At 41.3% G+C, this 6,590-nt stretch overlaps 1 long non-coding RNA gene across 1 annotated transcript in view; it reads left to right on the forward strand.

Moving 5' to 3' along the window:
• Positions 1 to 1,239: 1,239 nt before the first annotated feature.
• Positions 1,240 to 6,590, forward strand: part of LOC108246875 — a 31,638-nt gene continuing 26,287 nt past the window's right edge. Inside the window, exons 1-3 of the long non-coding RNA XR_001809050.2 lie at positions 1,240 to 1,358; positions 4,120 to 4,169; positions 4,255 to 4,385. This is a non-coding gene — a long non-coding RNA (uncharacterized LOC108246875). The remainder of the gene's footprint in view (positions 1,359 to 4,119; positions 4,170 to 4,254; positions 4,386 to 6,590) is intronic.

Below are 6,590 nucleotides of genomic sequence, written 5' to 3' on the forward strand. Positions count from 1 at the left end.
ACGTTTGTGAACAAATTCCATTTATTCGCTTGTACACGGCAGCAGTGTCACAAATGACTCTGTAACAGCGGTCAAAAACTTTTAGGCCCTTCCGGGTTCAACACCTGCTAGCTACCTGTCACCTCTTGATTTACATATTGTAACCGACATCCCCACCTAGTGGCCAAAAACCAAAATACACATATTTGGCTCCAATATTCACCATCAAGTCTCTTCAGATCAGTGCCCATGATGATGGTCCAGATAACTTGGACTTTTTGTCCTTTCTTCATAACACATCTGTCGCAGCTCCTTCAGGTTAGATGGGTGCTGCTTGTGTCCAACAATGTTTAAATCAAATCAGAAATTCTTAGTTGGACTGAGGCCTGGGCTGTGACTGGACTATTTAACTGGTTTTCCTTAAACCAGTGGATGGTTGCTTCAGCAGAGTGTTTGGGGTTATTGTCCTGCTGGAAGATGGAGCTTCATTGCAGTTCTCAGATCACTGGAAGACTAAATTCCTCATGAATTTCTCTGTATTTTGCTCCATTTATCTTTACTTTAACTCAGACCAGTTTGATGCTGAAAACATTCCCACAGCACAAAGCTGCCACCAGTATGCTCTTCGGTAACCTTTTTAAACTGTCTGTTCAAAATGCCACTGCACGGCTGACTGGTCACTTGGTCACAAACACTCAGAACTCTGTTAGACTGCAACAAAACATTTGTCTCTTTTCTTGTAATTTTAAATGACCAACTAGTGTCTCGACAGTCTCAGCCCAGTGAGATCCTGTCTGGTTTAAACCAGACATTGTGTTATCCTTTATATCCAAAAAGTTTGCTTTTAGTCACATCTGACCAGAACACTTTCCACATGTTTGGAGAGTCTCCAATATGACTTTTGGCAAATGCAGAACAATAAATAGTATAAAACGTTTTATTTTTGACCACTCAGTGTTTTTACACTACAGGTCACATTCACTCATTCATACACAGCAAATCACAAAATCGGGAGCTATATGAAATTCACAGTGTCCTGCAAATTGCAAAGAAGAAATAATAAAAAATGATGCATGGCTTTATTTTTGAAAGCATCTTGAGAGGTAAACATTCCTGCTGTTTTTTAACAGTGCAGTTTTAAATGTAAGGTGATACAAGTTTATATTCAGGACTAATGTTACAATGTTTGTAGGTTTCTAAGTTTTTATCATTATTATTCACATTCTGAAACAAATGTGTGTGGTAATCCTGTGTGTTGTTAGGAGGAAGTGGTGGAGCTGAACAGGAAGCTGACAACCATCGACTACCAGCTGAAGAGGTCGGAGCTGACCAGGAAACAGCTGGAGATCTCCAACAAGAAACTTCTGGGCTTTGCTCAGGTGTGATCAGTGTGCCACATTCACATCTCATGTCTGCTGCCACAACATTCACAAGACACACTGTTGACCACACTCTCAGATATATGTTGTTATAAACTGGGTTCCCCCAGGCGGCCAGCACTGGGGGAAGGGGGTGGTCGCTCTGTGGGGGCTCCCCCTTGGCGTGTTTGGGGGTCCCTTGGGGGTTCCTTGGCATCGGTCGGCTGGATTGGTGTGGGCAGCCGGGTTGGGAGGGGGCCAGTTGTGTAGCTGGCCCCAAGGCGATTTGTGCCCGTACCTTTGTGCCCATCCCCTTCCCCACAGCACATGCAACATAACTTATCAGTCGGGTCTTGATGTGTGGGGCGGAGAGCCCTGCATGCATGGGGGGAGCACCAGGTAGTCCCCCAACCCCGGCTCACCTTGCCATGTTTGGCCCCAACCCGCACTTCTATTTTAATGCATTAGAGACACTTAGGGTTCTGGGGTTGGTGAGGGTCCTGCTGTCTCAAGTCCTGAGAATTGAAGGTCATACAAACAGGTTGCTATTACAACAATGTGGCCTGCCTACTCTGATTCTAGATTCAGATTCAGTCTTGATTCAGTAAAGTAAATCACGCAATCAAGGATTCTCATCTTGAGATATCCTTATTGCAGAGCAAATCTGTTCTGGCACATGTAGGCAGCCATCTTCTCTATATGGTATGCCTGATATGGCACAACAGGTCAAAAAAAAACAAAAAAACAACGAAAAAACAACTGATAATTCACCGACAGCAACTGTTTGTAAACATATTATGAAACTGTAATATAATCAGGCTGCCCCCCTGTGGACATTGATGATGTAACAGCCTCATTTAGTCAGAACTGCACCAGATCCAACAGATGAAAACCTACTCTGTGTAGAGGATAGGATATATGGTTTATTACAACAATTAGTCAATGAATCAATGAATTGATTTAGTAAGTCCTTAAGTAACTACACTGTGCACCACCTCAAAAAGGGAAAAGTTATAACCTTATTATCCATCTAAACAAAACCCTAAAAGGAGTTTTTTTCATTTCAAGGACTATAACCACACACATAAGACATAGCTGGCTGAAAAATAGTTTTAGATTGGGTGCTGGCACCATTTCTTAACAGATCTGAAAATAAAAACACCTATTGCAGATAGTGGCTAATGACCAATCTCTTTAAATTTATCTCATTTATTTTAAAGTTGTGGTTCAAATAGGAGTTAAATGTTTGATTAAGGTAAGGAAAAAATTGGTTTAAAAAATTTGACATATAATGTGTTTTAAGGAACAAGATGGAGGTGTATTATATTTAAATTAATTTAGATCGTACCAGACTGAAAATTACTTCTAATACTTTTGAGCACCAGAACATGTCACCACCACAGCAAATAGTTGTACACCTTACTGGGAGATGAGTTCAGTTTCTGCAGTGATACAGTGAAAGAATGGGTCAGCTAGAGATCAGAGGCTGGTGATTCGGAAGTGCAGCATCTCCCAGAAGAACCACTAATCAGAGAAACATCCAGTAGATAGCCCACAGTGAGTCCTGATGGAGCTGGGAGATGGGAGGAGCTGTCCATAGGACCACTAGAAGCTGCACAGAGCTGGACTTCATGGAAGAGGCACAGATTTAAGAAAAAAATAAGTCAGACTGTGTGGAATTTGTTAAAAAGTATCTTTGAGACTTCTCAAACATGTGGAAGAAAGTTCTGTGGTTAGATGGGACCAAACGCAAATTTTAAGCCATCAAGGACAACATCCTGTCTGAGGATAATCTACCACCTCTCATCATGCTGAGATCACTATTCCTACAGTGAAGCATGGTGGTGGGAGCGTCATGATGTGGGGATGTTTTCCATCAGCAGGGATGGGAAACTGGTCAGATGAAAAGGAAAGATTGATGGACAATCTTTGAGACTTCCATAGAATTTGACTGAGACAGAGGTCCACCTTCCAGCAGGACAATGACCCTAAACCAGGGGTCAGCAACACGCAGCTCAATTACAAAGCAGCAATGACGGTGAAGAGTGGCAAATTATTTTGCTGTATTACACTTTAAGTGACACAACATGATTTTTTACAACGTTTTTAGGTGAGAATGTGGCTTTGAAAGTCTCAAAATATCTGCTTGGTTCATCAATACATCACCTAATTGCAATATTGTTCTGACATTTTCGGACATGTCTGCCAAGCGCTCCATGTTCGGTATACCACCTGGTTAGACACACAGTCCTTTTTTGTTCTCCTCAGTCATCTACCATTAAGTCCACTTTGTCTCAAACAGTAACCAATGGTGCGATCTGAGACTGATGAACAAGAGACAGGCTTTAAAGAACTGTGGGTGAGTGGGAGATGAGCTTTAACAGGTGAGGTGGGTTTGGCAGGCTACTGAGCTGAGGGCAGGTGAAATGTGACACAGGGAACACAAAGAGCAAGGCAATACAATATATATTAACATGAAACACAAGGATAACAAAAAACAAAGAAGATCAAACACAGTAAATAACAAAAACACCCAAATCTTGACATTTTTTGTCAAAGCCAGATACATTAGTTTGTTTTTTTACAATAATTTTGTTGAATCCCAATTCAAAAGTAATGTTTGGTTTTCATTAGCTGAGTTTTAGTTTGTTTTTTCATCATTACTACTTTTGTCAGTTTCAAGTTATTTTAGTGACCTTTGTGGGTTTATCTTTCTTTAACAAAAGGGTACAAAGAAATTGATTAACGTAAGTATTGAAATGCCTGTTGTCTCTCCCAACAGAACGTCCACAAAGTCCTGAGTACACCCAGTCTTTTTGGTGGGGAGGGCGGGTAAGAGACCCCGACATTCAAACTAGTAACCCTCTACTACAAAGTACAGGAACTCTTGTAATCTCTTGTGTTCGGTCCATATCAGGAGCAACAGATCATCTCCAGCCGCAGACAGTCCTGACACCCCGTCACCTCTTCCTAATCCCGCCTTCCAACTGGCTGTGGAGGCCAGGGAGCTTGTGGCTGGGGGGTGTACTGTCACTACTGATGACAAAGGTACCATAGAGGAGAACACAACACTTCAACAGTTCTTCTTCATGTTTTTTACAACTCTCTTTATCAAGAAAATAAAAACGAGGATCTCTAATGGTTGCATAACATCTGTAGATTCGGATAATAGCACAAAAAAGATTCTGAAGAAATGCTGAGGGTGCCAGTGCAGCTACTGCCTAGAACTCCACAATACAGTTTGATGAACTGAAGTTTAAAACAACCCAAGGTCAAAAGTAATGTTAAAAAGATGGTCGGGTCATCTCTGAAGGGATTTGTCAAATAGTTCTCAGTAGTTTGTACCTTATCAGTCATAAAGTATACAGTATGGTGAAAAGGGCAGAAGTCTTTGTCATGCTAAGCTAATGGTTAGCTAAACAATCATTTTTTAGGCTTATAGAACAACTCTCTTTCAAAAACTGTAACTGGTATAAAGAACATCACATTAGCTAATATTAGCTCTCAACAATTTTCATGGCACGGTTTGTTTAGTTTGTCATTGTGTTCTCAACCAAACAATGTCCACGTTACTACGCTGATCTGGGTCTCCAGAGGTCTCTGAATGCATCAGCGCAACTCGCAGGGCTCTCAAGTCTCACCCATTGACTGTGAGACATGCATTTCACATGCCACACTTTGTATTTCTCACGCTAAAACGGACAGACACACACACAGCCTTTTTTGAAGAGGAACCAATGTGGAGTGCAATGTTACCTGCATGGGCTGGATCCCAATAGGGGCAAGGCTGCAGTGTTGCCAACTTATTGACTTTGTCTTTATATTTACTGAGTTTTCAGACGCCTCTTGCAACTTATTTTTTAAAACAAAAGCAACTTTCGACAAATCTAGTTACTTTCTTTATGCATACATACACATATACGTGCATATATACGTCTATGAGTGTCACAGCAGCCTCATGCAAAGGAGGAGACCCACTCCAGTCAGTGTCCACATTGCATATGATTCACACATGTGCAAAGCTGCTGCTGATTCTGCCCTGGATTACAAAGTGGGATGTAAATATAATGTACATATAATTTTTAATTTAATGTTCCTTTTCACTGACACTGTCACGCCAAAAAAAATCCCTGCGGCGGTCCCAACCCTGATAAAAGAGGGTTGAATGTAGAGCTGGCAATCGTGGCGTCTAGTCAGTTCTAAAATTTACCCAACTCCAGGCTGACTGATACAGCATAATTAGCATATACAGTCTATGCTCAGCACACATACACTTATTCAGTAACACAGTTTTACTGGACTTTGAATGATGTGGGGTCTCCCAGTGTGTGCACATGGGATAGGACATGTTTGGATTATATTTTAATTTGTGTGTCCATTGCTTCCACGGCTACATGCTTGAAGAGTTCTCAGAGCCATATTGCAGTAGACACTGAGGAAGAAATGTGAAAACTTGCAGGCACGCTGTAGGTGAAATAACATTCGACTTTTGGGCCTGCCAGAGGGCTCAGGAGGTTTACGACCTAGAGTTTATGGCTTAAGTTGTTAAGAACTTGTTGGGGTTTGAAGTGGACAGGGCCAGAAGAGAGTGAGCCACCACAACAATGATAATTGTTATAAAAGCAGCAAAGACGAGGAAGGACATCCTCTACAAGAACTTTCAGGTGTGGCTCCATAACGACCTTGCCACTGAAATCCACAAGCAGCGGAGAGGATATGATGCAGTACGGCAGCAGCTCCGAGATTCGGGTCTCAAACATGGCATAATACACCCTGCTAAACTTATAATAACTCACAGAGACCAAACCCATACATTCAACAAGATAAAAGGGTAACCAATACATGTAGGGGGGTAATTTAAAGCTAGTTAATGCTGAATGTTTCCTTTAGATAATATGTTTGCACAGCCAATGCATAGCGTTTAATACTTCTATACTCTTAAGAAGCAAGAAGCAGGGGAAGCAATGCATCTTCATTTCTCCTTCTCTTTTTCACTGGACCATATTACAACCTCGAAGACCCAGGGCATCGATCCAGGTACACTCCTGATCAAAATCTTAAGACCAGTTAAAAAACTGCAAGAATTTGCATTTTGCACTATTGGATCTTAAGAAGGTTCTAAGTAGAGCTTCACAATGTTAAAGGAAAAAATCAGTGCAAGAGACAAAAACTTTTGAGCGGGGAATTAATTGAAAACTGCATTTACACTCAAACATGATTTTTTCAGCTGATCAAAAGTTTAAGACCATAGCT

This window comes from Kryptolebias marmoratus, linkage group LG12 (assembly GCF_001649575.2).
Source record: "Kryptolebias marmoratus isolate JLee-2015 linkage group LG12, ASM164957v2, whole genome shotgun sequence".
Classification (NCBI taxonomy): Eukaryota; Metazoa; Chordata; class Actinopteri; order Cyprinodontiformes; family Rivulidae; genus Kryptolebias; species Kryptolebias marmoratus.